This window comes from Ranitomeya variabilis, chromosome 1, assembly GCF_051348905.1.
Source record: "Ranitomeya variabilis isolate aRanVar5 chromosome 1, aRanVar5.hap1, whole genome shotgun sequence".
In the NCBI taxonomy this organism is placed as follows: domain Eukaryota; kingdom Metazoa; phylum Chordata; class Amphibia; order Anura; family Dendrobatidae; genus Ranitomeya; species Ranitomeya variabilis.
In genome coordinates this window covers 193,334,808-193,360,558 of record NC_135232.1, presented here as the reverse complement: position 1 = coordinate 193,360,558, position 25,751 = coordinate 193,334,808, and the positions used below count along the sequence as shown (strand labels likewise).

Here is a 25,751-nt window from a genome sequence, read left to right as displayed (position 1 = left end):
CTAGCCATTGGGATTCATGACAGTTTGCCGAGAAAGGCCGCCTTTTCTCCCACGCCTGTACTACCGATGGCTGTAGACTGGCCTGGGAGTGTGAGGATAACTGGGAACGTGGTGCTGCGGGTGGAATTACAGTGGGTCTCTGGACAACAGTGCCAGAGGTTCTTCCACGGCGATCCTGGGAGGAAGCCGAACCAGCTGCGTGTGAGCTGGAGGAAGAGGCAACACGAGCTGAAGAGGTGGTAGCTGCCGCTGTTGGTTGGCCTAGCTCTTCAGTGCGTTTCTGTAACTCCGCCGCGTGCCTGGTCCGCACATGTTTCCACATGTTGGAGGTATTGAGGTTGCTGACATTTCTCCCTCTTTTGACTTTGTGATGACACACCTTGCATTTGACATAGCAAATGTCATCTGCAACTGTGTCAAAAAAGGACCAGGCACTGCAAGTCTTGGGAGCGCCCTTTTTGGCTGTTGGAAGAGACACGCTCCTAACGGGTGCCAAAGTGGAGGCTACAGGATCTGCAGTCTTCCCCCTCCCTCTCCCTCTTTGGCCCGTTCGGGGAATCTCTTCCTCAGAGCTGCTCCCATCACCTTCCTGTCCCTCACGCCACGATGGGTCAAGGACCTCATCATCTACACTACCCTCTGCCACCAACCGCTCCTCCTGGGTAGTCTCAGCAGCAGAGCACGCACCAGAAAGTGGCACCTGAGTGTCATCAGCGGATGCGTTCTGCGGTGTGGTGACCGGAGGCACTGGCCCACCCGCCTCTTCAGACTCAGAGAGAAAAAGCTGTTGGGCATCACTGCACACTGCCTCTTCTTCCATTTCTCCAATGCTGCTTGGCTGGCCCCCTGTTTCCAAGCCAAGGGATTCAGAGAACAGAAGTAGAGACGGCTCCTGTCCTGGGCTGTCTGCCTGGGCAATTTGGCAGGTGGTGAAGAGACAGATGGGTGCTCTCCAGTGCTCTGTGTCTGAGAGGATGTGGCACTAATTGAAGTCGATGCGTTAGCTGCCATCCATCCGACAACGGCTTCAATTTGGTCTTCACGCAGCAGCGGTGTACGGCGCTCTCCGACAAAGCTGCGCATGAAGGACTGTTCCCTGGTGAAACTGGGTGCTGATGAGTCACCAGTGCCCGCAGCAGGCACAGAATCCCCACGTCCTCTCCCTGCTCCGCGCCCACGCCCACGTGCCTTACTACCTGCCTTCTTCATCTTGGTTGACTGATAAAGATAAGCAGAAAACGGCTTTGTGTGCTTATTCCTGAACAGCTCCTAACAGGTATAAGAAACAATAATTTTCTAAAGTGTGGACTAGACTTTAATATCAGCTAATGTGGCCTACACAACTGTAAAGTGGTGTGTTTGGTGAACTTTATTATTTATTTTTTTGGGGGGGGCTGAACTGACAACAGGGCGAGCTGCAGTCACACGGAGACCGTGCAGACAGCCGTAAACGGCGCTGCAAGGCCCCAAAAACCTCCTCTACGTTATCCTATGTAGTGTTTTTCCACAATTTAGCTGGATACGGGTGGAAAGACACTAATAGGAATTTTTTGAAAAAATGTGCAGCAGCCTGCACTACTTAGAAAAAAGGAAATTGGATTTCACGGTATGATGCAGTGATTTACCCTGAGCTGGATACAACCGGCTATGGCTGCACACAGACTACAGGGCGAGCTGCAGTCACACGGAGACCGTGCAGACAGCCGTAAACGGCGCTGCAAGGCCCCAAAAACACTCCTCTACGTTATCCTATCTAGTGTTTTTCCACAATTTAGCTGGATACGGGTGGAAAGACACTAATAGGAATTATTAGAAAAAATGTGCAGCAGCCTGCACTACTTGAAAAAGAAAAAAAAAAATAGAACAGTATGAGGCAGTGAACCACCCTCCCTGAACTGAATACAACCAGCTATGGCCTATGGCTGCACACAGACTAGAGAGTGGGCTGCACACACACACACACACACACAGAGACCTTGCAGATCGCTGTGAAAACAGCGCTGCAAGGCAAAAGCAAGGTGATTAGTAGGTGAACACAGCGGTTGCTAAATTAGCCTTGGAAAAGAACAATAAAGCAAATCGCTATCTCAACTGGCCCTCAGTCAGCAAACAGCGTCCTGTCACTAACTGAATTCACAGCAGAGTGAGCACAAAATGGCGCCAGCGACTTTTAAACTGCAGCATGACATCATTTCAGCAGCCAATCACAGCCTTGCCAGTAGTTTCATGCCCACCATGCTGAACAGGATGTGCCCACACTCAGAATCATTCCTCATTGGCTGAATTCGTGCAGTTTGAATCCTGGTAACTTCCGATTCCGGTATCCGATACACGGCAAGTATCGGATCTCGGTATCGGAATTCCGATACCGCAAGTATCGGCCGATACCCGATACTTGCGGTATCGGAATGCTCAACACTATTTATAAGCCAAAACCAGGAGTGGAATATTCACAGGAAAAATATAATGGAAACACGTCACCACTAGAGTTGATCGAATTTGCTCCGGTTCATGCTTATTCAGCAAGCTATAGTGCTTATCAAATAAATCAATACAGAAAAAAACGCATGTTGGAACGCATGCCTGGAACGCATGAGAAACAACGTCATTTGGAAGGCGTACTGTTTGTGCGTAGTCAGGACACCCAAGGGCGGACATCCGCCTGTACTCTGAGCTTCCGGTGAGTTGCACGAGGAGACGCACATGGAGAATCCCGGAAGTGATGGAGGTGGTCTTTTTGACCTTTTGGCACTCTGGGGTTATGAGGATTAATCCCTAGCAAGTAGGTCTTTATATAAAGCATAGACAAGAGCGGCGGCAGACCGCAGGATGCTATTGAACAAGGAGGTTGTTTATCCTTTGTGAGGGAAACATCTCCCCCCCCCCCCCCCCCCCCAAATTGGCAACTTATTTATTTATACCTTCCTCCCCTGATGATTTGAAAAAATGATTGGGAGGCCACGGGGATAAAATTCTGATGCGCCAATATCCCAATGGTGGGTTTTTAAGTATACGGGGGCTGAATTATACCCGTTTCCCCACATTTTCTTTGGGATTGATTTGAGGCATCCATGTGGAACCGTCCATGAGAGACCAGGTGAAATCAACGCACACTATCTGGGTGAGACTGTTCCATACCTCAGCAATTGTCCTTTTATATTTATGGCTGTCATGCATTATGCGATATGTATTCATTACACCTGGACTGTGCTGACTTTTGCGAATATAGAGGAGTAGCTGCATGAGGCCAAAGGTCAATGCTTTATTATTGCTCAAATTGTAAGTGTCTATGAGCTTAGTTTGACTTTGGAATGCATTTGAGTAATTTTGGACACACCTATGAGAAATAGACATATGGTCTGGGTGTACTTATTATTATTATTTGTAGTATCTGTAATTCATGTCTGTCTTGTCGTTTTTGTCTAAAATGTTTTAAAATACTATTATTAAAAGCTAAATTTTACTTAGTTTGGTACCACATCTACCTTGCTGCTTACTAAATTTTGGATTGGTAGAATTTTTTTCTGTATTGCCACTGCTTATCAAATAAGCTGCAGAGGGAACCCGGCTTCCTGGATCACGCTGGCTGATCAGATATTCGGCACGCAGATGCATGTGTCACGGCTGTGTGACAGTCATAGCACATGCATGGAGATCCTGTGTGTTGGGCTCTCCATGCATGTGCCATGCCTGTCATACAGCTGTGTGTATGGCTACTTAAACAGCAGAAAAAAAGGGCAGCAACACTTACCTGCCCAGATCTTGAAACAAATGCACTACAGGGTGAAGCCAGCCCATAAAGCAAGATGTTATCAACACAGGGGCAAAATACCAGATCAACAGCCACTCACCACATACCCATTCCTGGAGGGGGTGACTGCCCAGTATACAATTGCACAATAAAGGCCCGCAGAGGGCGTTGTTCACACAATGGTACTGCATAGTGTCTGGTTCACAGCTTATTAGTCACGACCCTACTTTTCGATTAGGTGGGCTGGCCAGCACACTCTCAATGCATCCCAGTGCGAACACTCCTCATGCGAGACCGAACGTGTTTGGGCTTGGCTGCACCTCGAAAAATATAGTGCAAAAAATATACAAAAATAGTGAGGCATTGGTTGATATTTTGTGCAATTGTATACTGGGCAGTCACCCCCTCGAGGAATGGGTAGGTGGAGAGTGGCTGTTGATCTGGTATTTTGCACCTGTGTTGCTAACATCTCGCTTTATGGGCTGGCTGCACCCTGCAGTGCATTTGTGTCAAGATCTGGGCAGATAAGTGTTCTTGCCCTTTTTTTCTGCTGTTTAAATTGAATTTTTGGAGACTTTAAGTCTTTAGTGGCTTTGCTATTTAGTTATTTGTATGGCTAACCGAACAGCCATCACACGGACATACTTATTGGTTCCCTGTGATCGTGTTGCGGGGGGCCGACAGAGTTGCTGCACGCGTGTATCAGCGATTGCGCTAAATACCACGGTCAGAGATTGGCAGGGCCTTTAAATTGATAAACAGCATCAATCAGAGCTCTCGAATGCCGCGGTTTCAAGATGCCAGCCATGTAAAACAGCTGACATTTCCTGGTACTATCATATAAGTTTTGATTAATATGAAATATTTCTTCATGTTTTCTGTTGCTTAAACCTAAAGTAAATTCTGTCTGGTTATCCAGAGAATATGGTGATTCAGCTATCAGACACTGCACCATATTAATTACCCCCACAATCACCACCATTTTTACTGGCAGATAATGGTGCCTTTTAGTGATGATATACTCGTTAGTCGAGATTTCTCGAGCATGCTCGGGGGTCCTCCGAGTATTTTTTAGTGCTCGGAGTTTTAGTTTTTAGCGCCGCAGCTGAATGATTTACATCTGTTAGCCAGCAAAGGTACATGTGGGGATTCCCTAGCAACCAGGCAACCAGGTACGGACTGGGGCTGAAATTCAGCCCTGGCATTTGAAATCACATAGGCCCATGCTGTCCCCGTCCCCCAAGCACCAGATGGAATACATTACTAATATTACCCTGGATGGAAGAAAGCAAGATTTACTACAAGACCAATATTTCTAATGATATCAGTGGCCTGGTGGGGTAAGTAACTGAGTCAGCGACTTATGCTCTGTCACAGCTCTTAGCAATATGGGTATCTTGAGAACACCCAATTTTGTTAACAACGTTGCAGACAAGGCGGCCCACAACCAGACAGGCACTTCTGTCATGTGCGATAATTGCCGGTTTGCCAGTTCGGCCCTGCACGCAACCCCCACATGTACTTATGCTGGCTATCAGATGTAAATCATTCAGCTGTGGCTCTAAAAACTAAAACTCCGAGCACTAAAAAGTACTCGGAGGTCACCCGAGCGTGCTCGAGATATCTCGAGTAACGAGTATATTCGCTCATCACTAGTGCCTTTAAAATTATTCTAAGGGGTGGGAGGAAGAGGGATTGCTCCTTCAGATCCACTCAGAGTGGACTGGTATTGGAGGAAACAATGGCTGTTGTGGCGCTGGTGAGTTCCTCAGCCATCCCTGAACCAGCAGAAAATGCTGCATTGACAAACACTGTTCTTATACTTTCTTATAAGCAATGCTACTGGCATGAATCTCAGAGCTGTTAGCGCAGTTTGATGCAATATACTTTTATCAAACTTTCTTTTTGCCATTTTTAAGTTCTGTACTATGGCTTTTCTAGGCAGCTTCTGGCTTGGGGCTGTTACTTTGTGCAACTACTTTATCTAATATGTTACTTCTCTTATGATGAAAGTAAATGAAAACATGTTGGGTAAACTTCCCTAAAACTTATGTAATGTTGTTTGCCCACTACTTGTGTCATGCACTTGATGCAATGCATGACCTCAGAGAGTTGTAAGGAATGGACAGTGTAAGACTAGATGAGGTAGACTTCTGCTGAAAATCTGTGACGAACCTGCACGGCATAGATGTGAATCTGGATGTGCTGAATTATGCAGTGGAAATCACATCTTCTCTATAAAATAATGAATATGATATGGATGATGTGGATTTGAAAGTCTGCACCATGGTCACATTTCGACCCAGGTTATTTTCTGTTACTTGCATATGGTATTTGCCAACCCCATCCACATAATGTACAGTGCAAAATACGTACCACAAATCTGTAGCCATTTAGAATTAAATTTCATACAGATAAAAAATAAAAACTTGTGCCGTGCTTAATCATATTATGGAGCAACTTTCCTTGGAAGCATTGTATTAACGAGCAAAGAATTCTATGAGATGACAATTTATGGCACACAGGGGTCCTATAGCTCCACAATGCAGTGTGCAATTCTGTAATTATTTAATGTATTTAAAAATACCCTAAAGCTATATAACATGAAGCACCATTTGGTTTCTATACCTTTGCTATTTCATGCTACAGTTTTGGCCAAATGTTTCCAGTCTGGCACAAATTCTGGTTTTCACAAAATTTGCTCCTTCAGTATTTTTTGATCCTTTAGTCCAGGGTTGGGGGAAGCTGCGGCCTGCTTTATCCTATTCTGTGGTCTCCAGGCAGATTCCTGAGGACTCCAGTGCTCGGACCTGCTGCCGCGTTTTGCCAGCCGTGGGCCATTTAATTGCTCTTGAGACAGAACTGTAAAAGCTGACCTACCTTAGAATCATCTGTGCTCCAATCCCACTGATGATGACAGCAGTGGCATCCATAGCCCGTCCTGTGATGCGCATATGCCACCAGTCCCTTGTTTGATTCATATATGCCCCCAGCCCCTCATGTGATGTGTATACAGTGGATTGCCAAAGTATTCACCCCCCTTGGCTTTTACCCATTCTGTTACATATCAACCTGTATTCAAATCTTTTTGTAATCCGATTTATGTGTGATGCATCAGCACTAAATAGTCTAGGTTACTGAAGTGAGAAGGCACTTTGCTGAAACGCGTCGGTTTCTATACATGCCATCCTCCTATGTGGCCAGTTTTTATATTTCTTATGTTGAGACAATAAAAGGCGATTTTTTTATTCCAACCAGATCATCATTTTATATAGTGGATATTTGCCGCTGGAGGACCGTCTTCATCTTTGATTTATTTCCACGTCCTGGACTGGGACAACTCCTTGCAGCTTCACCTGATACAGCAAGGTGCTTCTGCATGTGGTAAGCTGACTTCTATTCCCTTTCCCTTCTTTGCAGTTTTAAATTAAATATATAGGATCAACTAACTAAAAATTGTCATGTGCATACGTATTCACCCCTTTTGCTATGTCAGTAGTAGATACACACCTTTTCTAAAAGGCCACAGATGCTGCAACACCATTAAGCAATAGGCACCACTAACCAAACAGCACCATGAGGACCAAGAAGATCTCCAAACAAGTCAATGACAAAGTTGTATAGAAGTACAAATCAGGGTTGGGATACAAAATATACCCAATCTCAGATGATCCCCACAGCACCATCAATCCATTGTCATCAAATGGAGAAAAAACATGGTGCCACAAAAAACTTGCCAAGAGAGGGCAGCCCACCCAAACGCTCATCCCGATGCAAGAAAGGCATTAACCAGAGAGGTCGCATAGAGACCAAACGTAACCCTGAAGGAACTGCAATGTTCCCAAGCAGAGACTGTAGAATTTGTCCATATGACCACAATAAACTGTCCACTCCATAGAGGTGGCGTTTATGTAAGAGTTTTCAGAAAAAAAAGCCTTTACTGCCACACAAAAATTATAAGGCTTGCTTTAAGTTTGCCAAAAGACATGCGGGAGACTCCCAAAATGTATGGAGGAATGTTCTGTGGTCAGATGAGACTGAAATTGAACTTTTTGGCCACCAAGATAAGGCTACGTTCACATTCGCGTCTTTGGACGCAGCGTCGTCGACGCATAATGACGCATGCGTCATGCGCCCCTATCTTTAACATTGGTGGCGCATGGACATGCGTTGGCATGCGTTTTGCTGCGTTTCACAACGCATGCGTCGTTTGACCGCACCTGGGGGGGCGCGGCCGACGCTACATGTTGCATTTTTGTAGCGTCGAAAATTTAAAAAACGCATGCGTCGCCCGTGCGTCGTAAATGCGTTTTAATCCCCATTGAAAACAATTGACAACGCAACGGACGCAAGTGCGTGCGTCGTACTGCGTTGTGCGACGCATGCGTCGTTTAATAAAATAACAAAAAAAGTGTCTAGACGGTGTCTAGACAGTGAAAAAACATCCCACATATATAAATAAAATGTTTGCATTGTTTCACTTGGCTGCTTCATAGGACAGAGACAGACAAGCTCTCATCTGCATCATCTGCTTTCAAGAGATGTAAGTATAGATTGGATCTGCGCATTTTCTTTGTCTTTGATTTTTTTAAATTTATAGCAAGTTGTGTATTTGTTTTATGCACTTTATATACTGTGGTTGTGTAATGGACATTGGTGTTTTTTTATTATGGTTCTGATGTATTTCTTGCGTTATATGATGGCGTTTCATTGTCTCCGGCCTTGTTGGTTTTATTGTATGGTGGTCTATCCAGGCTTGACTTTTATTTTCCATTTTTTGGGGGTGTTTTTTATTATGGTTCAGATGTATTTCTTGCGTTATATGATGGCGTTTGATTGTCTCCGGCCTTGTTGGTTTAATTGTAAAGTATGGTGGTCTATCCAGGAGTGACTTTTCTTTTCCTGTTTTTTTTTTTTGGGGGGGGGGTTTGCCTTTTCTTGTGCCTTTCAGAAACTAAACTAGTTATTTTTAAAAAAAAAAGATCTGTGTGTTTTTTCGATTAGTACATAGGGTCTGTTGTTTATTTGTTTTCTTATCTTTTCTGGGACTGTTCAATTCAGCTTTTGCTGTACTCTGGCATTGTGTCGTCTCTGCCATTGTAGTAAATGTATGGCGGTCTTGTTTGCTCAGTGCTTGGTCAGTTGGCATTGTACTATGAGTGCACTGTTTGTTGTGTTCGTAATGTTTATGTATGGATTTTTTGTTGTTTTCCTCTGTGTGACTGTGTATAATTGTGCATTCTGATATTGTAAGTATATTTTTTTTTTTCCATGCAGAATTTTTATCTTTACCATGGCCAGCGATTCTAGCCACAACACACCGTAGGGGAGTCAGGTGAGTCCATGATCTACTGTTGCTTACTATTCGGTGTCATTTGTAGACGTGTCACTCAATTTTGTTAAAACTATTTTCCAGGCTTCTTCAAGTGAGGAGGAGGAAGTGCGCCAGCAGGAGCAGCGACCTCGGGGCGAAGCTGTGGTGGCAAGACGGCGAGTAAGTATTTTTTACAACACTCTTTTTTTTTTTTTTTTTTTAATTCCAATTTTTGTATATTATTTTTTGGGTGGGGGCGGGGAGAGAGCTATGTTTATTTAGATTGCTAACATTAATGTTTTCCAATTATTATAGGTTTCACAACGGGGCCAAGATGAGGACATAGATAAAGATCTCATGATCGCCTCTATCCAGGAGCGAGGCCCGTTGTGGGACAGCCGTGACCCCCGGCACGGGGACCAGGTTGTTCTGAGGCGTATGTGGAGGGAGGTTGCCAAAACGCTGTGGGATGGCTTTGACAGCGCTTCATCCGCGGACAAAGATAATTTTGGTAAGTATTGCTGAAATGCTACTCTGACATATCAGGCCAGGATACACCACCGTGTGTGATGCGATCAACTCCTGCAAGTTTGTTGCATCACACACTGTTGTGTTATCATATGAAAATGTTTCTCAAAAAATGTTTTTTGGTTTTTGTGTTTTCACAGTCAAAAAATTGAGGACAAGATGGCGTTCCATGAAGGACCGTTTCAATCGTGGTCTGCGGCAGGAGGCGGAACAGGCTCGTAGTGGTGCTGCTGCGGCCAGGACATCTACATACAGGCACACCAGACTTCTCCAGTTCCTGAGACCGGTCCTTGGCCACCGACAGTAAGTATTTAGTACCTATTCAAACACATCAGCTATTGGACAACATGCATGTTCACGTACAATATTGTACAGCCACGTAGTATATTGCCCAGCCATTTAGTATATTGGCCAGTGACGTAGTACAACACATAGAAACATAGTATATTGGACAGCCACGTACAATATTTCATAGTGGCGTTGTATATTGCCCATCATGGTTTTTCAACGTTTTAAAAAAAAAAATTAAAAAAAATTGGACACGGAAGACCTTACAGTCCACAGGAGGTTCCATTCCCAGGGTTGGTCTGATCGCAGGACCTGTGATGACGTCTCGGTCACATGACCGTGACGCCAGGGCAGGTCCAACGATATGGCGGCCGTCACAAACGGCAACCATGGTTGAGTGTAGCATGGTAATTTTTAAAATCAAAATGTTTATATTTTTAAATATTGATGAGGCATAGGCAGCTTAAAAAGATTGTGACATTAAGGTTTCATGGCGGCAATGGGTACCGCTGGTAACTGTTTATCGTGACAGAGTGGAGTATGCGGGCGACAGCCATTCACTGCGGGGAGTAAGGAACGGCCATTTTATTATGAACTTTGCCCGTCGATGATTGGTCGCGTCATCCATGACAGGCAGCTGGCTAGAACAATCAGCAAATGAATAAACCGTTACTGCAGGACAGACAGACTGACAGACGGAACTGCCCCTTTACAATTTTTGAAAATTGTTTTACTATTATGCAATGCATTGTTAACTTTTTATTACACAGGAGGTGACGAATGTGAAATGTTATATTTTGTATACTAATGTTTTCCTTCTGTTTTCACAGAACACACAGCAGCACCCTCGAGCCTGTTCGGCCATCTGGAGCAGTCCTTCATGAATCGCCATCTGACCCGTCACAGCCATCCCACAGCGAGAGCAGGCTTGCACCACCATCTGGAGAACCGGCAGCCAGTCCATCAGGTATTCCCCTGGCCGAGGCCACTGGTGCTCCTTCCTTCGTGTATTCCCGACAGCGTCAGCGGGCCTCGGACAGGCCGCTAATGCCCGAATTTTTGCATTTGGGCATGGTCTTCCAGAATTGTTTCAAGGCTCTGGGCGATAGAATGGACACTGCTCTGTCCAATATCGAACGGCACCTTGAAACAATGGAATCCGAGCTCTCGAGGCTGGCAAAACATTTTTTTAGTGCCATTGCGAAGGGCATGGTGGAACATCTTACGCCGGAACTCCAGATTTCAGTGATGCAGGCCTGCAACAATGCCTACGTGACTGCTCTGCAGCAGGCTCGGGTCATGCAGTCAGCGACTACAATGCCCGTAGCACCATCGCTGGCTAGCATGACTCCGACTCCTGCTGCAGAGCAACCACACAGAGGTCTGCGTGCTGAGGGCCGCCGCCGCCACCGACACCATAGAACCGAGCCGCAAAGTCCTTCTACTGCCAGGCCTTCAAGGTCCCAAAGACGCCACGCAGAACAACACCCAGAGGGAGAGAGGAGAAAATGCCAAAAAACAAGAACAGCTACGGCGGCTCTGGCTGCTCCAATACCAACACCGAGCTCTCGGCCGGAGTCTAGCCAGAGCCAGTCCACAGTGCCAAGGAGACTGGTCGTGCCTCCTCCCTCCCCTCCTGCGTTGGCAATCTCGCCACCGTCGGCCACAGGGTGGTCAGACGTAGCCATACCTTCGAGTATTTTGCAGTATGGTGGTTCCTCCTCCTCCTCCTCCACCCACTCCCAAACTGGTGGATATCAATCTCCCTTAATCGCTGAAGTTCCTACCCCTTAGAACCTTTCCCCATTTTTCTTTTTGTGTCCCCCTTATTAAAATTGTTATTTTGCTAACAAAATAGGAGTTTATTGGTCTAAAATAAAGTTTGCACCAACTCACACCGTGCGCCGTATACACAAATCTTTTGTTTTTAACACCTCATATCTGCAATGTCTGACACTATTTTATCCAGTTTGTTTTAATTTTTTGGGGGCGGTCTCTCATTGTACTATGAGGAGTTACAAACACAAAGAGGATTAAAAAATATAACAATTTTCAAACCTACTGTAAGGTTATGGGTCAGGTGAGGTGGTAGCAATGGTCACGTGGACAAGTGTCGCCACTATTTGACTCTTGACGTTTTCCAGCATCCTGAGTTCAATAGTGTTAACTCACTAGAGTTGAGCGAACATGATCGTCTCCCTCCTTGTCAAGCAAAACACTTGCAGACTAGTAGCATATAGGCCACGGCTTCATGGAGTGCGGATTATGATCTGCAGCCGCATGTTCAGAGGCTGTGTGACAGGCAGAACACATGCACAACCCAGGCCTATTTGTTGGCCTCGCCATGCATGTGTAGTGCCTGTCACACAGCCACGGCACATGCAGCGGCAGTGGCAGAAAACCTGCTTCAGCCATCACGCTCCATGATGCCAGGTTCCATATGCAACTAGTCTGCAAGATTAATTGCTTGACAAGGTGGGAGCCGATCATGTTCGCTTTTAAAACTATGGAACACATGGCTATGTGAACAATTGGGTTGTTTTGTCAGAGTCAATTTGGGAACTGGTGCTCACATTACTACATTTTGTGGTACACACGTTTGGCTCTAGAACATTGGCTTTGTTTTAACTTTTTTTTATTGACAACAACATTGTAACATAGGGGAGCATTTTTTTTTACGGAAAGGCACAATAAAGTACTTTATTTCAAAACACAACACAGTAGAAAATCACGGTACATTACAACATTGAAAGAACATTACATTAGGCTGGTAAAATTTAATGGACTCAATAGTGTTTAATTCTTTAAATGACAGTGTTTAGATTTTTATTAATCACAATAAATTTAGTTAAAGTTAACAGCAGGATAAAGTACTGTATCAACACTACACCATTTGATCTTGCCATGACACACGGCCAACATCTGAAACAAAAAAGGAAGCAAATCGAATCAATGAGCGCGTTCAGCGCCTTCCATGACGTCACGGCTTCTGATTGGTCGCGTGCCGCTCATGTGACCGCCACGCGACCAATCACAAGCCGTGACGTCATTCTCAGGTCCTAAATTCCGAATTCTAGGAATTTAGGACCTGAGAATTACGTCACGGCTTGTGATTGGTCGCGTGGCGGTTACATGAGCGGCACGCGACCAATCAGAAGCCGTGACGTCATGGAAGGCGCTGAACGCGCTCATTTTAAGCAAAGCAGGCTGCCGGTTACCAGCGGTGATGTCCAGGGGCCTCCGGAGAGGTGAGTATATCAATATTTTTTATTTTAATTCTTTATTTTTTACATGGACATGGATCCCAGGGCCTGAAGGAGAGTTTCCTCTCCTTCAGACCCTGGGAACCATACACTGGGAACTTCCGATTCCCGATACCACAAAAGTATCGGATCTCGGTATCGGAATTCCGATACCGCAAGTATGGGCCGATACCCGATACTTGCGGTATCGGAATGCTCAACACTACTGGACAGTCTATAATTAAAAATACTTTTTGTGTGGTCCAAGCCCCGACTGGAGTAGGTTTCAGTAGGTTGGCACACATTTGAAATGCCTCATCCCCAACCACCACAAATGGCATTGCCGGGCCTTCGGTGTTGGGAAGAGGTCGTGGCTGGGGGAAATTAAAATTGTTATGATATAATCATAATCTTCGGCCCACATCAGACTCCTTAAATGTCCGTGAATCATTTGCACGGCCAAACGCTCCAATGTCCACGGCGACAAACCTGCAGTCCGCACCTGCAATTGCCATGAGCACGGTGGAAAAATATTTTTTATAATTAAAAAACAGAGATCCACTTCTTGCAGGCTTTGTAATCCTAATGTGCTTCCCATCCACAGCTCCAATACAGTTAGGGAAAGAACACAGTTGTTCAAATTTTTGGGCGTTGGCCTCCCATAATTCAGTTGTAGGGAGGGGTAAAAATTCTTCACGGAGATTGTCCCATAAAGCGCAGCATGTGTCGGCAATAATTCCCGAAAGTGTGGAGACTCCAATCCTGAATTGGAAATGCAAGGATCTCAAGGTCTCTCCGGTAGCCAGGAAACTGCAAAACAGATACATTTAAAAATTAAATTAAGTACATTGAAATATAAAAATAGAATAAAACAAAAAAAAAGGAAACATTGCTGAACATATGACAGGCCTTTACATTGCAAGATAAAGTACCGTAGAGTCACCAGCAGCCGTTCCTCAGCAGAAATTGATCTCCGGAGCTGTGTGTCCTGCCTGCTAATGGATCCTTCCACAAGACGAAGCAGATATCGGAAGCTGTCTCGAGACATCCTGGTAAATTCAAAATATTTTTCCAGGTTGTCATTTAGCTCGCCAAACAAGCAATGGTAGGCTCCACGGCTCTCCCAGACTTCCACTATAGGGTGTAGCCAAAAGCGCCGATGAAGACTCTTTCTCCATTTCTCTCTTTTCCTTTGCTCGTAATAGGCAATAGCGTAAGCATTAGACAAGGCAAACTCCAACTCCATATTCATATTCATGTAGATACTCTCCATGGAACGCTCCATCATGATGCTGTAAACACAAGCAAAATGGGAGGAATTCATCTCTACAAGGGTCTATATACACAAATTCCATTGCACCCACCCTCCTCTATCCATTGGTGGTCCTTTCTATATACACAAATTCCATTACACCCACCCTCCTCTATCCATTGGTGGTCCTTATCTCTTGTCTAGACACAAAATTTGGCTTTTGTTTCCCAGCAATTGGGTAAAGAATGTCACAACGCATGCGTGCAAAAACGCAGCATTTTTGAAAAACGCAATAAAAACGCACAAATAACGCTGCGTCTTTTTGACTCATGCGTTGAACGCATGCATCTAAAAATGTTGCGTTTTGTGTGCGTTTTCATTGCGTCATGCGTTGCGTCGACGACGCTGCGTCCAAAGACGCGAATGTGAACGTAGCCTAAATGCTATGTCTGGATCCAAAACAGCACAGCTCATCACCCCAAGAACAGCATCTCCACAGTAAACCATGGTGGTGGCATCATGTTGTGGGGATGTTTTTTTGGCAGCAGGGACAGGCAAAGTGGTCTGCAAAGATGGGAAGATTTTGCCTGTTATCAAACACCACGAGGCCAAGCTTAAAGTGCAGCGGCACCAACCAGTCATCTGCTCTCTGATCCTCATCCACAGCTCCTCTGCGGTGTAGGATCTGTCCTCCAAACAGATCAGCTTCAGAACTGCCTGCTGTTGTTCTCCCCTGGCTGTGCTCAAGTTAGTGGTGCAGGTCTTAGACTATGTGCACATGTTGCGGATTCCATTGCGGATTTTTCAGCGCGAATTCAGAAAAATCTGCAGGTAAAACGCCCTGTGAATTACCTGTGGATTTAGTGCGGATTTCACCTGCGATTTTACACCTGCGGATTCCTATAAAGGAATAGGTGTATAACGCTGCAGAATCCGCACAAAGAATTGACATGCTGCGGAAAATAAAGTGCTTCCGCGCTGAATTTTCCCCAGCATGGGCACTGCGGATTTGTTTTCCATAGGTTTACATGGTACTGTACAACGCATGGAAAACTGCTGCGAATCCGCAGTGTCAAATCCGCTGTGGATACGCAGCCAAATCCGCAATGTGTGCACATACCCTTACAGTGAGTGGATGACGAGGTGGTGGAAATTGAGTAGGAGGAAGAGGCAACCTGGACAGAAGAATGTCCAGCAATCCTCCATGGTGATAGGAGTAGAGCTATAACATCTTATGCCTCTGGCCCAGCCACCACTACATTTACCCAGTGGGCAGTTAGGGAGATGTAATGTCCCTGGCTATGCTTACTGGTCCATGTATCAGTTGTTATGTGGACCTTGGCACTGATAGCATTGTGCAGTGCACACCTGATTTGGTCAGCCACATGTGTATGCAGGGCAGGGATGGTCCACCTGGAAAGGTAGTAGCGACTAGGAACATCTTGTGGGAGAGCCATCACAATCATTTTTTTTTAAACTGTCCATCTCCACCAGCCAGAATGGAAGCATTTCGGAAAATAATTTGGAAATACTTTCATTCAGGACCATGGCTTGTGGGTGGCTAGGGAGGTAGTTCTCTTTCTCTCAAGGTTTTGGGGGATGGAAAGCTGGATAATTCTATGGGACGGTGTGGAGATACTCAGTGGCACTGGTGGTCGTGGTATCACATCCTCGCTTTGGGGGAAGCAGGTGGCTCTGCTGATTGTGAGTGTGAGAAAGAGGCTGAGACCGCAGAAGAAGACGAAGAAGGAGGAGGCTCTGATCTGTCATGCTTTTTAACATGTGCACTCCACTGTAGCTCATGCTTAGATTTCAGATGCCTCATCATGCAGATGGTGCCCAGGTTCAGAAGATTTATGCCTCTCTTCAGGCTCTGGCACATCAGCGGTCATCAGGGCTTGACTGAAGAGATCCCACACCAGGGAGCTTCTTTGACCTGGCTTTGGTGTTGTCATTTTCATGACACAGTGGGCAGTAGCAGCTGACGTACTGGCCGCTGTGCTTTCCACCCTGCTCCGTCTTTTGCTGTAGTGCTGAGGCAGCGTGACCACCTCCTCTTGCTCTGAGCTGAATACATCACTATAGTGGCCTTAGCTCCATGTGGGGTCTGATATCTCATCATCCCCCACATCATCTTCCACCCATTTCACACCTCTGCCCACCTTGTTGATCCGCACAATGCAGAAAAGATAAAGCAGTTGCCATCTGTATTTCCTCATCCTCAGAAATGTGCAGTAGTGGTCCATCCTCAGAGATATGCTGCAGTGGTCCGCTGCCTGTGTGCACTAGCCCTCCCACATACTCGTACTCTACCATAACAAGTGTTTGGGCATCAGTGGTCTCAGTCTCTTCCTGCTCTGTGGAGCAGGGCCAGGTGGATTGGCTACGGTACCCCAGACAGCGGAGTCATCAAACAGCAGAAGAGACTGCATGACCTGGGACACAGACAGCTGAGCTGTTTTCCAAGGGGACAAGGTGAAAGAATGATGATCATGGTCCTCAGGTGCCAAATCTGCGCTTTCTACAGGGGAACGGGTGGAAGACAATGTCAAGGATATGGAGCCACTGTCAACTATCCAATCTACCACCTTTTCAATATCTTGTGGTCTAACCATTCTATCAGCATTACTGAGGCCTACAAAAAGATGCCAAGTGTTCTGGCTCCTGCATGCAACATAAGAACAATGGCAGCGCAACCCGCGATCCTGCCTTTATACAGGCTGTCACACGTGCTGTATCTCCCTATTACAGCCATGTCAATACTTATGTCATGTCTGTGATGGAGCAGGAAGTGCCCACAGTCATAAAGCTTGGTGACTGGCTGCGATGCAGCCTTTCACCAAGCTTTATTGGCCACAGCCGATAAATTTCTTGTTTGAAGTCCATGTTCAGGGTTTGGTATCGCACACTAGGTGTCTGGTACAGACCCCTAACTTTAGGGCAGTGCAAGTGTATTTTACTGTACCTGTTTTTATGAACAAATGAGTTAAAAATATGGCATGGTACCCCCATTATTTTTCCTAACCAGCTGAGTGCCAAGTGCCAAAAGCCATAAAAGGTTCACAGGATATCAATATCAGCTCACAGCTGTTTGCTTAGCCTTTAATGGTTATTATAGTGGAGACCACCCTCCCCCCAAAAAAAAGAACATGGGGGTCCCCCCTCTATTTACTAACCAGCAAAGGCTAAAAAGACAGCTGCAGGCTATTAATAGCCTAGGAAGGGGCAATGGATATTGCCCCAATTTCCAGATTAAGAACATCAGTCCTCAGCTGCCCCAGAAATGGCATATCCATTAGATAAGCCAAAGCTCAAGTTTAGCCTTCACTTTTCCCACTTGCCCTGGTGCGGTGAGAAGAGGGGTAATAGTTGTAGGGTTGGTGTCAGCTGTTTTATGCCCGCTGACATCAAGCCCTGTGGTTAATAATGGAGAGATGTCTGTAAGACACCCCCATTACTAACCCCATAGTCAAATTTAATAAAGACTTGGAGTAAAAGTCCTTTAAATGAAATAAACATCTCTCAGGCCCACTTTTACCCATTTATTCAGCAAAAAAATAAAAACGCAAATGCAAAAAAGTTATAGTCTTCGGTTTACCGATAATCCAATAATGCTCATGTCCAATGACTATCCGTATGGTTTGATGAGGGAATTTCAGGTTTCTAAAGAAAGTTCTGCCTTCCCTTCTAAATGCCCTTTTAGCAACATTTATGCGGACAATATTTTCCACAATATATATATATTTATTTTGAGTATTGTAGTTTGGCTTCCCTGCTTTCCTAGTGTCCCACACTATAGGATTAAAATTTGTAACATTTGCATCTGACAATTACTGGTGGTGTTTTGTTTGCTGACCTACCCCCCTTGGTTTTTATTATATGTTTTTCTTTTTTCTATTTTACTATGTCTTGTCATATTGTTTTTAATGTTTTTGCCCTTGTTTACTGACTATTTAATAAAATGAAATTTAATATATAAAATGATCTTTTGTTATTATTTTTTTTTTCAAGTACTAATGTGTCTACTTGAAATCCTTTTGATTTAGAAAAAAATATTTATATTGGGTATTTTTCCCCTTATTTTTTGGTATAAAGTGTATTTTGTCTTTTAGGCGCAACCCTATTTACCATGGATTATAAAAGCCAGGACACCAACTGGCTCACACAATTTTCCTCTATTTTTGGGGATAATTCAGATAAGAATGCTGTGATTGAGAATAATGATACTAAATTTGAAGTGGATAAGCAGCAGCTGAGGGATCTCCTATTCAAACGCACAAAGACGTGGTAGAATAGTAAGACTCTTGAGCAATATTTACAGCGCAAACTTGTTCCTAGAGGCTTGCGCATTCAAGTATTTCCTTTTTTTTATCGAAGATTATTATAAAAAGTAGGAGGAAGCATGTCGTAATTGCTCCAAGACTTTTTTGGAGCTACTTATTTCCCTTGATCAGAAAAAATTTGAAGTATTAGAGAGCCATATACGCTCCATACAAGATAAACTCAAGGAGAAATTATCTTTGGTAGAATTAACTCTTTTTTGAGGAAGATTTAAATAAAAGCTATACTAAATGGGAACAAGGTTTTAAAAAGACAAATACAGAAATTTCAACGGGATCAAATGGATTACTAGCAAAATAGAGCCTATAAATGGAGACTGAATCGTAATTGATCTCAAAACAACTCCATAGCTTCTGTGTCAAGTAATTGATCACACCTTTCAACTGACACAAATGCCTCAGCCAATTTGAGGCGGTATAACACTCGTCAAACGACATATGGACGAAATTACAAGTATCAAGATTCAAAGCAAAGTGACAATTTTAACCCCTTTCTGTCATTAGACGTACTATTCCGTCCATGTGGGGTGGGCCCTACTTCCCAAGGACGGAATAGTACGTCATACGCGATCGGCCGCGCTCACGGGGGGAGCGCGGCCGATCGCGGCCGGGTGTCAGCTGCATATCGCAGCTGACATCCGGCACTATGTGCCAGGAGCGGTCACGGACCGCCCCCGGCACATTAACCCCCGGCACACCGCGATCAAACATGATCGCGATGTGCCGGCGGTGCAGGGAAGCATCGCGCAGGGAGGGGGCTCCCTGCGGGCTTCCCTGAGCCCCCCGCAGCAACGCGATGTGATCGCGTTGCTGCGAGGGTCTTACCTCCCTCCCTGCCTGCTCCAGACCCGGATTCAAGATGGCCGCGGATCCGGGTCCTGCAGGGAGGGAGGTGGCTTCACAGAAGCCTGCTCAGAGCAGGCACTGTGAAGCAGCCTGCACTTCAATCAGATCGGTGATCTGTCAGAGTGCTATGCAAACTGACAGATCACCCATCTGTATTGTCCCCCCCTGGGGACAAAGTAAAAAAGTAAAAAAAAATTTTTCCAAATGTGTAAAAAAAAAAAAAAAAAAAAAAAAATATTCCAAAATAATGAAAAAAAAAAATATTATTCCCATAAATACATTTATTTATCTAAATAAAATAAAAAAAACAATAAAAGTACACATATTTAGTATCGCCGCGTCCGTAACGACCCGACCTATAAAACTGGCCCACTAGTTAACCCCTTCAGTAAACGCCGTAAGAAAAAAAAAAAAAAAACGAGGCAAAAAACAACGCTTTATTATCATACCGCCAAACAAAAAGTGGAATAACACGCGATCAAAAAGACTGATATAAATAACCATGGTACCGCTGAAAACGTCATCTTGTCCCGCAAAAAACGAGCCGCCATACAGCATCATCAGCAAAAAAATAAAAAAGTTATAGTCCTGAGAATAAAGCAATACCAAAATAATTATTTTTTCTATAAAATAGTTTTTATCGCATAAAAGCGCCAAAACATAAAAAAAATGATATAAATGAGATATCGCTGTAATCGTACTGACCCGACGAATAAAACTGCTTTATCAATTTTACCAAACGCGGAACGGTATAAACGCCTCCCTAAAAAGAAATTCATGAATAGCTGGTTTTTGATCACTCTGCCTCACAAAAATCGGAATAAAAAGCGATCAAAAAATGTCACGTGTCCGAAAATGTTACCAATAAAAACGTCAACGCATCCCGCAAAAAAAACAAGATCTCACATGACTCTGTGGACTCAAATATGGAAAAATTACAGCTCTCAAAATGTGGTAACGCAAAAAATATTTTTTGCAATGAAAAGCGTCTTTCAGTGTGTGACGGCTGCCAATCATAAAAATCCACTAAAAAACTCGCTATAAAAGTAAATCAAACCCCCCTTCATCACCCCCTTAGTTAGGGAAAAATAAAAAAATTAAAAAATGTATTTATTTCCATTTTCCCATTAGGGTTAGGGTTAGGGCTAGAGTTAGGACTAGAGTTAGGGCTAGGGTTATTGCTAGGGTTGGGGCTACAGTTAGGGTTGGGTCTGAAGATAGGGTTAGGGTTTGGATTACATTTACGGTTGGGAATAGGGTTGGGTGTGTCTGGGTTAGAGGAGTGGTTAGGGTTACTGTTGGGATTAGGGTAAGGGGTGTGTTTGGATTAGGGTTTCAGTTATAATTGGGGGGTTTCCACTGTTTAGGCACATCAGGGGCTTTCCAAACGGGATATGGCATCCGATCTGAATTCCAGCCAATTCTGCGTTGAAAAAGGAAAACAGTGCTCCTTCCCTTCCGAGCTCTCCCGTGTGCCCAAACAGGGGTTTACCCCAACATATGGGGTATCAGCGTACTCAGGACAAATTGGACATCATCTTTTGGGGTCCAATTTCTCCTGCTACCCTTGGGAAAATACAAAACTGGGGGCCAAAAAATAAGTTTTGTGGGAAAAAAAAGATTTTTTATTTTCACGGCTCTGCGTTGTAAACTGTAGTGAAACACTTGGGGGTTCAAAGTTCTCACAACACATCTAGATAAGTTCCTTGGGGGGTCTAATTTCCGATATGGGGTCACTTGTGGGGGGTTTGTACTGTTTGCGTACATCAGGGGCTCTGCAAATGCAACGTGACGCCTGCAGACCAATCCATTTAAGTCTGCATTCCAAATGGCGCTCCTTCCCTTCCGAGCTCTGTCATGCGCCCAAACAGTGGTTCCCCCCCACATATTGGGTATCAGCATACTCAGGACAAATTGGACAACAAATTTTGGGGTCCAATTTATCCTGTTACCCTTGTGAAAATACAAAACTGGGGGCTAAAAAATCATTTTTGTGAAAAAAAAAAAGAATTTATTTTCACGGCTCTGCGTTATAAACTGTAGTGAAATACTTGGGGGTTCAAAGCTCTCAAAACACATCTAGATAAGTTCCTTAGGGGGTCTACTTTCCAAAATGGTGTCACTTGTGGGGGTTTTTAATGTTTAGGCACATCAGGGGCTCTGCAAACGCAACATGGCATCCCATCTTAATTCCAGTCAATTTTGCATTGAAAAGTAAAATAGCGCTCCTTCCCTTCCGAGCTCTGCTATGCGCCCAAACAGTGGTTTACCCCCACATATGGGGTATCGTCGTACTCAGGACAAATTGCACAACAACTTTTGTGCTCTAATTTCTTCTCTTACCCTTGGGGAAATAAAAAAATGGGGGCGAAAAGATCATTTTTGTGAAAAAATATGATTTTTTATTTTTACGGCTCTGCATTATAAACTTCTGTGAAGCACTTGTTGGGTCAAAGTGCTCACCACACATCTAGATAAGTTCCTTAGGGGGTCTACTTTCCAAAATGGTGTCACTTGTGGGGGGTTTCAATGTTTAGGCACATCAGGGGCTCTCCAAATGCAACATGGCGTCCCATCTCAATTCCAGTCAATTTTGCATTGAAAAGTCAAATGGCGCTCCTTCCCTTCCGAGCTCTGCCCTGCGCCCAAACAATGGTTTACACCCACATATGGGGTATCAGCGTACTCAGGACAAATTGCACAACAATTTTTGGGGTCCAATTTCTTCTCTTACCCTTGGGAAAATAAAAAATTGGGGGCGAAAAAATCATTTTTGTGAAAAAATATGATTTTTTATTTTTACCGCTCTGCATTATAAACTTCTGTGAAGCACTTGTTGGGTCAAAGTGCTCACCACACATCTAGATAAGTTCCTTAGGGGGTCTACTTTCCAAAATGGTGTCACTTGTGGGGGGTTTCAATGTTTAGGCACATCAGGGGCTCTCCAAATGCAACATGGCGTCCCATCTCAATTCCAGTCAATTTTGCATTGAAAAGTAAAATGGCGCTCCTTTCCTTCCGAGCTCTGCCATGCGCCCAAACAGTGGTTTACCCCCACATATGGGGTATCAGCATACTCAGGACAAATTGTACAACAAATTTTGGGGTCTATTTTCTCCTGTTACCCTTGGTAAAATAAAACAAATTGGATCTGAAATAAATTTTGTGTGAAAAAAAGTTAAATGTTCATTTTTATTTAAACATTCCAAAAATTCCTGTGAAATACCTGAAGGGTTAATAAACTTCTTGAAAGTGGTTTTGAGTACCTTGAGGGGTGCAGTTTTTAGAATGGTGTCACACTTGGGTATTTTCTATCATATAGACCCCTCAAAATGACTTCAAATGAGATGTGGTCCCTAAAAAAAAAATGGTGTTGTAAAAATGAGAAATTGCTGGTCAACTTTTAACCCTTATAACTCCGTCACAAAAAAAAATTTTGGTTCCAAAATTGTGCTGATGTAAAGTAGACATGTGGAAAATGTTACTTATTAAGTATTTTGCGTGACATATGTCTGTGATTTAAGGGCATAAAAATTAAAAGTTGGAAAATTGCGAAATTTTCAAAATTTTCGCCAAATATTCGTTTTTTTCACAAATAAACGCAATTTATATCGAAGAAATTTTACCACTATCATGAAGTACAATATGTCGCGAGAAAACAGTGTCAGAATCGCCAAGATCCGTTGAAGCGTTCCAGAGTTATAACCTCATAAAGGGACAGTGGTCAGAATTGTAAAAATTGGCCCGGTCATTAACGTGCAAACCACCCTTGGGGGTGAAGGGGTTAAGGTAATCAACCTATCAAATCTTGACCTGTCACCAGCTCATTTGTCAGTTTTGTCCTTAGGTTTAAGTTTTTGTCCTACATTTAATTTTGACAATTTTTAGGCAATCAAAGATTTATTCTTTTTGCATGCAAGCTTCTTTTAAAAAAGTATCATGATTGTAGAAAAAGGTGTATTAAGGGAATTTCTATTGAGGGACAATTGGAAGCCCTCCGGACATTGGAGGAATTACTTCTTGAGCAGCAGGAACCTCTACATAGTAAGTTCCCTAATTTTATCAAAAAGAAATCTACAAATTTTCCTCCAATTACTTTGAATTCCTCTATAGAAATTTTTTGTCAAAATGGTATGTAATGAATTATATCAACTGCAAACCCATTGGCCATATGATAACTTGACATATACACAACGCCAAGCGTTGAAGGAACTCAAAGATATGAAACAAGTTGTATTCAAGCCAGCGAACAAAGGTGGCAATGTGGTGGTCTGGCCAGTACAGCATTATGAAAAAGAAGCATTTGAACAATTGAATAATACTGAATGCTATCAAAAACTGTCTTCAGACCCCACAACCACCTTTCAAAAACAACTGTTTCAATTTCTGGATTAAGACCTGCATTACAAAAACAGTGTGGGAGGGCTTACGTATACATTTTCCTGTTGTACCAACTATATATTTTCTGCCTAAGATACACAAGGATTTAACCAACCCACCTGGAAGACCTATTGTGTCCGGCTGTGGTGGATTAAATGAGCCAGTTTGCAGGTTTCTTGATTATTATCTTAAGCCCTGTGTAGAAGAATTGCCATCATTTGTGAGGGATTCCAGGGAGGTTCTGCAAAGACTACAGGAGATCACTTTTGAATCTGACATGCTCCTCATTACTGGAGATGTTGAATCTCTATATACTTGCATAAATCATCAGCAAGGCATTTCCACGGTCAGATTTTTTCTAACAAATAAAGGCATGTATAGGCATCTTTTACAGCTCCATCTTGAATTACTTGAGTACGCATTGACCAGGTATGGACTGGGGCTGAAATTCAGCCCAGGCCTTTGAAATCACACAGGCCCATGTTGTCCCTGTCCCCAAGTACCAGATGGGATATATTACTAATATTACCTGGATGTAGGAAAGCAAGATTTACTACAAGACCAATATTTCTAATGCTATCCATGGCCTGCTGTGGTAAGTCACTGAGTCAGCGACTTTGTGCTCTGTCACAACTCTTAACAGTATGGGTGTCTTGAGAACACAGATTCTGCTAACAACCTAGCAGACAAGGCAGCCTAAACCAAACAGGCCCTTCTGGCATTTGCCAGATGGCCAGTCTGACCCTGGCGCTGACCCATAACTATTTCACATTTAAAGACCGATTTTACGTACAGCAACGAGGAGTGGCAATGGGAGCATCTTTTGCGCGCTCATATGCCAACCTCTTTATGGGTAAATTGAAAAGTGAACATGTTACCATATTTGTCTAATATAGAAGGCCTACCTGTGGTGAGTTGGATGCGCTTTATCGATGACCTTCTCTTTATTTGGCAGGGCAATAGAGTGGAGTTGGATACATTTCTAGCATATCTGAATACCAACGATTGAAATTTGAAACTTACTTTCAAAATTACTACCAAAAAAAATTGATTTTTTTTTGGATCTACAACTTACAGTGGACCGGCTGGGGAACATTCATAGAACTATCCTCCGCAAAAAAAACAAGTACCAACTCTGTACTGCATGCTAAATCTGCATATCTGAGACATACCATCAAAGCGATTCCTAAAGGCAAATTTATTAGAGCGAGGAGAATTTGTGAGACTAATGAGGAATTTGAGATCCAGGCCAAGGATATGACTTCCAGATTTGTACATCGAGGATATAGTCCTTAAAATATTAATCAGGGATGCCAACAGGTGAGAAATATGGATCGTAATATACTCCTTCAGAATAGGTTGAGAAAGAAGGATTTAAATATAGGAATTATTACAAACTATCATGGTAGATGGAAGTATATGATTAATATTTTCGAAAACTTTTGGCCAATATTAAAAGAGGACTCTGGACTAAATTTATTGAAGACAAACCACGAGTTGAAGCAAGAAGAAGTATAACTATGGGAGGAACAATCATGCATAATCATTATGTTGCTCAAAAGTCAAATTTTATCTTCAATTTAAAAGGCCCCAAATGGGGCTCTCGCCCATGTGCTGACTGCAGTTCAGGTAAATACATGATGAAAACTGAGACTTTCAGCAATTCAGCAAAGACACGAGAATTTAAAATTGTTCACGTTATTAATTGTAAAACCACATCGGTATTATACTATCTTACTTGTCCTTGTGGATATAATATATATGCCTCACGTCAAGACAACTTCATGTCCGTGTATTGGAACATGTAAAA

General features: G+C 43.6%; 1 long non-coding RNA gene across 1 annotated transcript in view; it reads left to right on the top strand.

Annotated features, from left to right (window-relative positions):
* The first annotated feature begins 4,443 nt into the window (after positions 1-4,443).
* Positions 4,444-25,751, top strand: part of LOC143808625 (uncharacterized) — an 86,301-nt gene continuing 64,993 nt past the window's right edge. The window contains exons 1-2 of the long non-coding RNA XR_013221983.1: positions 4,444-4,581; positions 7,010-7,135. This is a non-coding gene — a long non-coding RNA (uncharacterized LOC143808625). The remainder of the gene's footprint in view (positions 4,582-7,009; positions 7,136-25,751) is intronic.